A 12,184-nucleotide genomic window follows, 5' to 3' on the forward strand; every position below is an offset into this window, starting at 1 on the left:
GCATAGGTTCCTGTGGAGTCCAGGTGCCGGAGGATGAAGTGAAGGGCTAAGTTGACCGCATCGTCTACAGACCTGTTGGCTCTGTAGGCAAACTGCAGGGGGTCCAGGAGGTGGTCGGTGATGTCTTTTAGGTGTGAGAGCACAAGGCGCTCAAAGGACTTCATCACCACAGAGGTCAGGGCGACGGGTCTGAAGTCATTAAGCCCTGTGGTCCTTGGCTTCTTGGGAACAGGGACAATGATGGAGGACTTGAAGCAGGCTGGCACATGACATGTCTCCAGTGAGGTGTTAAAAATGTCTGTGAAGACTGGAGACAGCTGATCAACGCAGTGCTTCAGGCTGGCTGGTGAGACAGAATCCGGACCAGCAGCTTTCCGGGGGTTCTGTCTCCTGAAGAGTTTGTTGACGTCCCTCTCCTGGATGGAAAGAGCCGTCCTCGGCGTGGGTAGGGGGCTGGTGGGGGGGGACTTCAGGGTGGGGGTTGGAGGTGCCAAGGCCCCTCTTGAGGTTGGGGAGGTGGGGGTGGTGGATTGAGGCTGCAGGTGTTTGGGGGTGTTGTGGGGGATGGTTGCAGGACTGTCTCTTTGTCTATGACAAGCCTGTTTGTGGTCAGGATGTTCCAGAAACATATTTGTGATATGTAAAGGGCCCATGTGATAAAACTAGCAGTGATTATCTCCAGGAAAAGCTTGGTCCCCGGATGAGAGAATGCTGTTATATCTCTAATGCTAATACGGAACAGAAAAAAAGAAAGCTAATAAGATAGGAAATAATAGAGATAAATTTTACTTAAAATCTATTCCTTATCATGCTCAACTTGCCATAGAAATATTATCATCCACTAAGTCACTGAAACTAGCTCTATTAAACATTACATATTTAACAGCAAAATTATTTTTAATCAATGACTTCATTACTGAGCATAATCTTGATTGTTTGTTTTAACAGAAACATGGTTATATGAAAATAGTTTGACATCTACACTGATACACTGATTTCCACTACTAAGTGAGACCAGGGAGCATATAGGAAAGGTGGAGGGGTGGCCTCTTTATTTTACTAAAGAGGAAAAAGTTGTTCACACAGTTGTTCTTGAAGTGGCGAACCTTCTCCAATTCTTGCTTGTGAGCAACTGAACCATTCTAGGATGTTCCTTTTATACCCAATCATGACACTCACCTGTTTACAATTTACCTGTTCTCCTGTGGAATGTTCCAAACAGGTGTTTGTTTTTTTTTTAGCATTGCTCAACTTTCCCAGCCTTTTGTTGCCGTGGTCCCAGATTTGCTGCAATCAAATTCTAAATGAGTGAATTTTTGCAAAAAAAAAATTGTTTATTCATTTCAACATTCAATATCTTGTATTTGCAAATCATTGTATTCTGTTTTTATTTACGTTTTCCATAATGTCTCTACTGCAGTGGAATTGGGGTTGTGCATTGTAAAAGTGCTTAATCTTTTTCACATCTTGCCATCTTAAAATAACAAACTTGAAAGTATTTAAAAGGGATATTATATGACAGACCGAAATGAAAAAGTCCAAAACTGGCTTTTGGTTTTCTTTTTTTTCCAAATAAAAATCTAAAAGGTTTAGCTGCTATTCTAATTCAGTCTCCGTTAGTTAATCCTTTGAAAAAAAAATTAAATAGAAATGTTTACCTATTCCGCTTTGCAAAATAATTCAAACTCAGTTAGATTGGATGGAGAGCATCTGGGAACTTGAATTTTCAAATTTCTTGACTGGCTTTAGGTCTGGACTTTTACTAGGCCATTCTAAAACATGAATATGATTTGATGTAAATCATTCCTTTATACTTTTACTTTCCTCATTTGTACCTGGTTCAGGAGACAACGTGGCTTCAGCTGGAGGTACGGATGCTTCAGCAGCTATGCAACAGAGCTCCTCTCTCTGGGGTTTCCTACCAAGCACCTGAGATAAAAGCAGAGAATAAAATGACCATTAAGACTGCCTGTATACTGGCAGCGTGATGCATGCTTTGAGAGTAGACATTGTTATGGTTTATTTAATCTAGATGCATCCCATGAGTATCCCAGGTTTATCTCAAGAGGCATGTTAACTACAGTCCTGGCATGTTACATATTTTCTTCATGACAAACACACAATTGGAAAGATTGGACAGCAGTCCTTTGAACAAGATGACAGAGAAAGTGCACCAACGTTTTCTCCATTTTTCCTTCACAGGAAAAAATTACACACAGTGTTGGAACTAAAGGAGTCCTAGTTATGACTCTTCTTAAGGCAACCGTGTTTTAAAACCACATGGAACTGCTACACATCTACATATAGCTACAATTTATGGGAATTCAAATAATAAATGGTACAAATAAAGTATTACAGGTGTAAAGTTCCACACAAGACATTATTTTAGCAGCAGTAGCTATGGTTACACAATTTGTGTCAAGAAAAAACTCCACTTCCAGTTTTATGTAAACCCTCTGATAATGTGGTATTTTTCCTCAAGGTTATGAGAGTTTGAGAATGTGATAGCGACCTATGCTGAGAAATGCTAATTGTAAGTGGGGGGGATAGAACAGGCTTTGATGTGCCTGTATCCAGCCTTAAGTAGGCTGATGTGGCTGTTTCCAGAGCACAATGTAGCAGGTGTTTGCTTGTGGACAAAAACCTTAAAATCCACAACAGCCATGCAATGAGCATTTTTGTTGTTATCTATTTTGTAGATAAGTGAAGGTTTTGCGGGCCTGTTTGAGAAGTGTACGTGTAAATGTGCTTAAGATGATAGTGGAAAACAAAGAAATGAAAGAAAACAAAATGGCCGCAAAGTAAAAACAAAAATGGAGAGTTGCTGGAGTCGATCCAGGGAACACAGCCTTTCCAGCCAGCAGCTCAAGCCAGTACACCAGCAGTTACAGCTGTAATTTGATGGGGAAAAATGTACATTTCAAAAAAGGAAAACATGCTTTACTGTTTCAAATTTACATTTTCTTGTTTCCTACCCATTTATCATATTTAAGGAGTCACTGAGAGCAGTATGTTCAGTTCTTAAACAAGGGATTACTGAGCCTTCGTGTCCTGTTCACTCTCCCCCCTATTAGCAGCCCTTCTTTGAATGTTATCTAGATGTCTTCCAGTATCACTGACATCCCAGGGTTCTTGTCATCGTGTGTGTTCAATAGGGGTTAACAAGTGACATGATTTCTGACTTACTTAATGGAATCTGAATGGCCTACTCATCCCCTTCTCTTCTATCAGCTGTAAAGCAAATGAATTGCTAGCAGTTCAACAGAAAGAATGGATAAACAATCACTGTATTTTAAATGATATACTGTTCTTCTGTAGATGGAACATGCAGCTCCGCTATGTGGACCCTTAGAACCATCCAGTCAACACTAATACTGAATATGGATAGTTTTTACCAAAGTAACTGTGAACAAGGCAATACCATGCTCTATGTATCTACTAGTGCTTTTAGTTTTTTCTGGATTTTAAAGCCTACATGCAAGTAGTGGAAAAACCCAGGCAGCGATGGAAAAACGTGGAGCTTGAGGGCTATATTGTGAATGATCTACTCCTAGGCTGCCAGCAGTCATTTAACATGGTGGCTACAAGATGTATTGCCACATGCCACTGGAGACTGGCCAAATCTGTCAGCATCATTTCACATCTTCTTAGGTGCACGTCACCCATTTCCACCTGTCTTGCCGATACTGGACTGTTCTGAATGTTCCACCGCATGTTTTCAGGACCTAAGATTGTAAGGCATCTAGGGTTTTGCAAAATGAAGAGTCAGCAGCTGACATATAAGCAACATATCCTTAATCCAGCATGGACCTCAGGAGTGCCAAATCTATTTTGGAGAGAGAACCTGCTTGCACACCACTTCTGTCCTGCCAGCCAGCCAAGTACATGCATCATTTTTTTTACATTGATCAGAAAGTGTTTCAAAGTGTATGGTCAAGTGATCACCACTGTTGTTATCAAAGAACAGGTCGGGCAGGATAATTGGAAGCGTGAAGATCGCCCAGTGAAAAGAAGGAGCATTTACTCGGCCAGGTAAATCGGGACTTCTGTCGCTGTCAACCTTTATTCCGATAGACTCATCAGTGACACCAAAATTAATAGTTGGTGTAAGATCGAGAGCAATTAAATGTCTTTTATTGAAAAATGACAACCTCAAGTAACATTTCAGGATCAGAATCAGAAAAAACTTAGTGTTTCACACGTACAAGGAATTTGCTTTGGTGGTAAGGTGCTATATAGACCAACATACAGTTGACATAAATACATCTGGAAATATCAAGTTAAAAAACAAGTTGTATGGGAATGTGATGAGAATACAAAAACAATATAAAATTTAATAAAATAGTATTTACATGTGCTGAGATATTTGTATTATTTGCAAAGGAGAAGTGTCAGTGGGAGACCGGGGCCTTGTTAATAAGGCTAGCTGCAGAAAGAAAGAAAGAAGGTGTTTTTGTGGCGACAGGTTTTGGTCCTGATGGACCGCAACCTCTTGCCAGAGGGGAGAGTTTGATACAGTTTATGTCCAGCTTGCCGGAGACGGGCACGCTCAGCGAGGAGAGCTTGTCTTGCAGCAAGGCTGGGTTGATGGTGTTGAAAGCAGAGCTGAAGTCCACAAAAAATAACGCCTGGTAGGTTCCTGGGGAGACCAGGTGCTGCAGGGTGTAATGAAGGGCCATGTTTATTGCATCATCCACAGACCTGTTGGCTCTGTAGGTAAACAGCAGGGGATCCAGAAATGGGTCCGTGATGGATTTAGGATGGGTCAACATAAGGTGCTCTAAGGACTTCATTACCACAGAGGGCAAGGTGATGGGTCTGAAGTCATTTAGTCCTTTGGTCCTTGGTTTTTTGGGGACAGGGATGATGGTGGATGCTTTGAAGTGGGCTGGCACATGGCATGTCTCCAGTGAGGTGTTAAAAGTGTATGGGGAGACATAGTCCGGCTCAGTGTATTGATTTCCTTCTTTGACATGGAGAGGGTAGGGGGTGTGGTGGACTGCAGCTGAGGTCGAGCATGTGAGCAGAGACAAGATGTGATTGGTCTTTGTACACTCTGTGACATCCAGCCTTTTATTCTGCTGCTGCGCAGCTCTGTCCAAATTCTGTAAAAACAATAATATCAATAATAAATAATGATAAGAAGAAAACAGTAAAGTTAGCATTAAATAGGGGTGGGTAGGGGGTAGAAGATGCTACACAAAATAAGTCTCACATCAGTTGCTCAGAGGATTCTGCTGCTCATGGACTGAGAGGTTGCCAGGTCTGTTAGGATCCTCTTACAGTTGCGTGTTGGCACCAAACATCGACAATGACTTAGATGAAAAAAACATGGCTTCAGCCAGAGGTACGGATGCTTCAGCAGCTACGCAACAGAGCTCCTCTCTCTGCTCCAAGCACCTGAGATAAAAGCAGAGAATAAAATGACCATTAAGACTGGCTGTATACTGGCAGCGTGATGCATGCTTTGAGAGCAGACATTGTTATGGTTTATTTAATCTAGATGCATCCCATGAGTATCCCAGTTGTATCTCAAGAGGCATGTCAAATACAGTCCTGGCATGTGACATATTATTTTCTTCATGACAAACACACAATTGGAAAGATTGGACAGCAGTAATGTGTAAGATAAAGGAGAATTGCAGTATTATAAGCTTCTTATTTAACTGTTGAGACTTTTTTTTAAATTAAGTTTTTTGTAGTTTGATTTTTTTGTAAATAAAGTTTTGTTAAAAGTATAAAAAAGTCTTCTTCCTCTTCTTCTTCTGTCCATCGGAGGCTGGCAGAGCAGCTTAAGGGTGCAATATTGCCATCTACTGAGCTTGGACTGCAGAACAGAAGTTTAGGCAGCCAAAAAAAGTCCTTTAAAAATTTTTTATTCTGAGCAAAAAAGGAAAACATACTTTACTGTTTCAAATTGATTGATTACATTTTATTGTTTCGTACCTATTTATCATATTTAAGGAGTCACTGAGAGCAGTATGTTCAGTTCTTAAACAAGGGTATTACTGAGCCTTTGTGTCCTGTTCACTCTCCCCCCGATTAGCAGCCCTTTATTAGCAGCAATTCATGCCCCTCTGCCTGGACTGGCCACTTTTCTCTTCTACCTCAGCAAAAAGAGTTCCCCGTACGTGCCACCAATTATGTAGGAGAAAGAAGTTAACCTAAAATATTCTTTAAATAAAAATGACGAAAAGACAAATGGTTTCCTCTCAAAGCCTACACAGAGATCTTTTATTCAGAATACATCTTCATAATACAAAATCCCAATGAATCCAGAATCCTGACACAAGTCAGGGTGTATATAAACACAATTCATATCATTGTTGTGTATGATAAACTCTTGACCAATCCGATATGCCATTTCCATTTACGCACACGTTTTGGCAAACAACACTAGACTCTTAGCAGTCCTTACAGGAATCACAAGACTAGAATCACATCTGCAAGATTTCAAAACTGATCTACGTGACAGTTGTATCACAACAGCCTCTTTGTTCCTGTCAACCACTCATTCCACAGCTGGTCTGCACCACAGTTTTCTATATTTGTGCAGATAACGTTCAAATGGGGCTCTTTCCAAGAATCTAAGAATGGTTCTCTCGGGTCAAGAGTCTCCTTATCTGAACAACTTCCTGGACGGGCCCTACTGGCCTGCTCAGGAACTGTTTTCTTATGTCCAGAACAGAATTCACTTTCACATATGGTTAAAAACAACAGTAACCCTTTTAATTTACCAAATCTAACAAAGTTTTAATCTACCACAAACCCAACCTTCATTTACTTAAAACTTAATTCCAATAAGCCCGAGTTTTTGTTTTTTTAAGGTGGCCTTCAGTAATGAAAACTTTCAATACTCCTGCCTGAACTCTTTTGTGTAAATCTTAAATATTGTGTCTGTTTTAAAGATGTGTCAAAACTCACAGCATCCACCCAGGATGCAGGCCTCCCTCACAGGCAGACCCAAAGCATTTAAGGACGCCAAGTGGCTTCCTGGCACCAATCTCTGGTCTCCTTCTTAATATGAAGCTAGACGCTGCTGGTGTCATCCTGCACAGGAAACATGTTCTGTTAAGGGCTGCAGCAGGAGATACATCACCATTTGTTCAATGCACAGCCACTTAAATGCTGGGCTTTTTTTCAAAGTAACTGATTTGTTTATCAAGACTGCAACTGACCCAACAGTGAACAACAGGCAAAGTCCAGATCGATGTCGTTCAGATGAACAATGAAGGCTGCAGCCACAGCCTTATAAAGGGTGACCCTGGAGTCGATTTTGTTCCTTTCCTTGCAGCGGCATGAAGTGACTAGCATTGTGACAGTTCTTATCACCACAAGTAGGAAATAAAAACAGAAGGAAGAAACATAAAAAGCAAACAGCTGTGATAACAACCAGAGAAGGTATTAGACAAAGGTTACCAGGAGGAGAGGAGTAATGCTGTCTGCAGCACTGGAAAGACCCCATGGATGACAATGCAGGGACTATTTTTCGGAAACACAAGACAGAACAGAGGCAGGACAATGGCTCCTTGCAAAATGAGACTGAAACTTGCCATTAAAGAAGTCCACCAACCAATCATTGGTACATAAAATACAATGCATAGCAATAATATTCAGAAATATTCCCACATTTTGTACCACTATAGCCATAAACATTATATTTGATTAGGAGTTTATGTGATAGACCTATAACATGCACATGAATGAAAACAGAACATGAACATGCTTTAAACCATCTTGTAACTCTGGCTGTATGTTTAGCATTGTTGTCCTGCTGGAAGGTGTACCTCTGTCCCAGTCTCAAGTATTTTGCAACTGTTTGTTTTCCCAGGATACCATTTAGCAACAACCATCTTTGTACCAAATCTGGCCCTGTACCTACTGATAAAAACACTCGACTCTGCATGATTGTCCAATCATGTTTCACAGGGAAGATGGTGTGATGGGGAGTTTTGCACCACAAAGAGTTTTGGTTGTAAGCCAATTCAATTCAGTTTATTTATATAGCGCCAATTCACAACACATCGTCTCAAGGTACTTCACAAAGTCAGGCACATACATTCCAATTAATCCTAACCATTGAACAGTGCAGTCAGATTCAGTTATTTATTCAAATTGGATAAAAAGTTTTTCTATCTAAGGAAACCAAGCAGATTGCATCCAGTCAGTGACTTACAGCATTCACTCCTCCTGGATGACCATGTAGAGACAGTGGACAGTCACTGGCATTGACTTTGCAGCAATCCCTCATACTGAGCATGCATGTAGCGACAGCGGAGAGGAAAAACTCCCTTTTAACAGGAAGAAACCTCCAGCAGAACCAGGCTCAGTGTGAGCGGCCATCTGCCACGACCGACTGGGGGTTTGAGAGAACAGAGCAGAGACACAAAAAGAACAAAGAAGCACTGATCCAGGAGTACATTCTATGGGAAGCAAAAGTAAATGTTAATGGATGTAGCTCCTTTAGTCGTTTCACCTAGAAAGAAAGAACAGATAAACTTTGAGTCAGTTTTAAAGGTTAGAGTCTGAAAGAGAGCACATATAATTAGTTACAGTAAAAGCTCAGTCAGTAGCTATGTCTAGGAGAGAGAAAGGGTTAAACACTGAAAGACAGGGCCATGTGGATCATCTGTAGAGGGTGAGCATTAAGTTGTTGCCAGCAGAAGCTCGGATGATGCCCCTCTCCAGACAGTGCAGGGACTGCCAAAAACTTCCATTGTGCTCTCACCTGACCCAAGGACCTTCTTTCTTTGTTTTCTACGTGGTTTGTAACAAAATACAAACACTTGCTTTTCCTTTGTTTCAACTATGGCGTTCTATTTGCTAGTCTTCCAAAATGGTCAGATTTGCATAGTGTATGACAAATACTCGTCATTCCTGTTGGTGGATTATCCCACCTGAGCTGTGAATCTCTGCAGCTCTTCCAGGGTTACCATGGATCCATTGACTGCATAGCTAATAAATAGTCTCTCTGCCCAGCTCATCAGTTTAAGAGTATGGCTAAACTGGATGATTGGTTGGGGTGCAGCAGTGGCACAGGGGTAAAAGACAAACCTTGTGTTCAGAGGCCTTAGCCCTCGATGCAGGCTGTCACAAGTTCAAGTCCCAGCTCTTATCATCTCTTCTCCTCCTCTCCACCCTTCTCTTCTCAACTCACTGCCAGAAAATAAGAAAATAAAGGCCACTAGTACTGCAAAAAAACAGTTTGAAAACTGGATGAATGGTAGGTCACTGAATAAACAATGCTCCATTAGATGTTCAAAATTTACAAGTTTAAAGGCTATTTGCCAGTTGTGAGCGTTGACATAATATGCAGTCATAATCAGGATTCTCAATCCCAGAAACCTAAAGCAGGAAAGGGAAATTCAGATATTACTATGAGAAAATGGATGTTGAACAATTTTAACTGACTCTCTGATCACAGAGTTCAACAGAGATCACAGACGGTATTGATGGTGCAAAGCAGCTGCACCAGGAGTCTTCAGCTTTTCCCTAATGTGATGAGCACCAGTCCCAAAACAAAACGAACGTCCAGTCCAAACAAATGAAGGTGATGCCAAGAATGAGAACTTTTAAAGATGCTACCAAACCTCAGCCTCAATCTAAAACCACTTCATTACTCAAAAGTGTACGACCTTGCAAAAATTTTACTTATTCACATTTTGTTACTTTGCAACCTTGTGTTTTACTGAGATTTGATATTTTACAATAAATAGTCCATTATTATAAAGAGAAGGGAAAATAAATGTTTTCTGTGATGTGAATATCCACACCTCCTTCAGTTACCAAGAGCCCAGAGGTTGTGCTACACTTTTTTTTGTCTCTAATTTTGACAGAAAAGATCCTTATCATAATCTAATTTTACCCATCAATTTATTTTTTTTTAAATGCTAAAAATCAATCAATAGCATTCATTTTAATTTTCAGTCCGAACAAGCTCAACAGAGAATCCACATCAACTAGATGAATAAATTTAACTTTTTCTCCACAGTTACATCTAACACCAACTGCGGTCCCAGTATCTACATATGAAATTAAATGATTACAATTCAAATATGAACAGATCACCTGCTGTGGCCTCACAGTCTCACAACTCTTGTCTATCCTCCTTTGTGGCGCTTGCTCGCTCTGTAGTTGCAGAGGGCTGATTACTTGTTTGGTCTTCATCTTCCATTGCATCACTCATTTTTTCAACTCTTTTATCAACACCATCAGTGTTATTTTGCTTTTTGACAGATGGCTGTCAGATTTTTCTGTCACTGTTTAAGAAAACTGGTCAAAAACAGAAAATATTCAGTTAATTTGGTGTATTGTTGCTGGTAAATTACAGTTATAATTTCCAGTTGAAGTCAACCTTAACAGATTGGCTCAGTCAGTTTAAATGAAAACACTTTGGTCAAAGGAATGAAATTGCAGGATATTATATAACACATAAATGAATAATTTTGAAATGTGGTAATTGTGAAGGATGAAGTTCTTTAATGTTTTACATTTCTTACATGTAAATTCTCTAATTTACCATTATTGTGTATTTATATTAATGCTTTCATTCATTACTACTAGTACGGCATCCTCTTCATCCAATATTTAAAAATATTTACTTTTGGCCAATAGGTGTGTGTGAAAAGAAGGCAGCCTGTAACCCTGACTCCGTTACATCTTTTCTGTCTGGAGGAATGGGCCAAAATTACAGTAAACTGTTATAAATTTGAGAAAAGAAACCCAAAACATTTGAACAATTCAAGCAGTTTACAAAGTTCTAACAAATACTAAAGGTAACTTCTAAATTGGAAGAAAGTAAAATAGGATCCTCTAAAAATTCCCTCCCTTATTATGCTATTGAGCAAATAGATTTATTTTTTTTATTTTGGTGAAGCCAAGTAAACAAAACAGGAAAGGTTTTGTCAGATTTAATGCAACAAAGCAAGAAAAAAAGGCTTCGTGTCATTTTATAGTGCATGTAAATGTTTAAACTGTATAAGATGTCCTTCGAGATCATGTTTTCTTGTATATTTTTATAAAAAACAAAAATCCTTATAAAAATGTTTTGAGCAAAATAACCCCTAATATTTTTGAATGTATGCCCACAAGAGTGGCAACTATTATTAAAAAAAAATAAAAAAAAGATAATATAATTATCTCAGAATCAAGCATTTTAAGGCACTACTTGGGAAAAAGGTTTATAAACTAGGCTCTCATTACAGATTGTGTCAAAAGAAAAGATTTTCTGATAAACAAACCAAAAACCTACACGGTTTTAAAATAAGGCACACCTTATTCTTTTATTTATCAAGTTTTCAACAGAAAAAAACTAAAAAAACAATTCAAACAATTATGGGCTGCCTGAAACAAATTTAAATACACACAACATGTACATTAACTCTAATTTCTCATAGCCAGAAATCCCCACTTCACTGTGAACAATTAGAAATTTGAAGGAAAATGAATGATTCAAATTTCTGCATGCAGTCATTAATTTGGCATACAGGTCCTTCTCAAAATATTAGCATATTGTGATAAAGTTCATTATTTTCCATAATGTCATGATGAAAATTTAACATTCATATATTTTAGATTCATTGCACACTAACTGAAATATTTCAGGTCTTTTATTGTCTTAATACGGATGATTTTGGCATACAGCTCATGAAAACCCAAAATTCCTATCTCACAAAATTAGCATATTTCATCCGACCAATAAAAGAAAAGTGTTTTTAATACAAAAAACGTCAACCTTTAAATAATCATGTACAGTTATGCACTCAATACTTGGTCGGGAATCCTTTTGCAGAAATGACTGCTTCAATGCGGCGTGGCATGGAGGCAATCAGCCTGTGGCACTGCTGAGGTCTTATGGAGGCCCAGGATGCTTCGATAGCGGCCTTTAGCTCATCCAGAGTGTTGGGTCTTGAGTCTCTCAACGTTCTCTTCACAATATCCCACAGATTCTCTATGGGGTTCAGGTCAGGAGAGTTGGCAGGCCAATTGAGCACAGTGATACCATGATCAGTAAACCATTTACCAGTGGTTTTGGCACTGTGAGCAGGTGCCAGGTCGTGCTGAAAAATGAAATCTTCATCTCCATAAAGCTTTTCAGCAGATGGAAGCATGAAGTGCTCCAAAATCTCCTGATAGCTAGCTGCATTGACCCTGCCCTTGATAAAACACAGTGGACCAACACCAG

At 39.5% G+C, this 12,184-nt stretch overlaps 1 long non-coding RNA gene across 1 annotated transcript; it reads right to left on the reverse strand.

Moving 5' to 3' along the window:
* Positions 1-6,205: 6,205 nt before the first annotated feature.
* Positions 6,206-8,079, reverse strand: LOC124875521. The gene is made up of 2 exons (XR_007040046.1): positions 7,179-8,079; positions 6,206-7,050 (listed from the first exon to the last, which is right to left on the reverse strand). It is a non-coding gene; the product is annotated as an uncharacterized LOC124875521 (long non-coding RNA).
* Between the last annotated feature and the right edge of the window lie 4,105 nt (positions 8,080-12,184).

Source organism: Girardinichthys multiradiatus, chromosome 10 (genome assembly GCF_021462225.1).
Source record: "Girardinichthys multiradiatus isolate DD_20200921_A chromosome 10, DD_fGirMul_XY1, whole genome shotgun sequence".
Lineage (NCBI taxonomy): Eukaryota > Metazoa > Chordata > Actinopteri > Cyprinodontiformes > Goodeidae > Girardinichthys > Girardinichthys multiradiatus.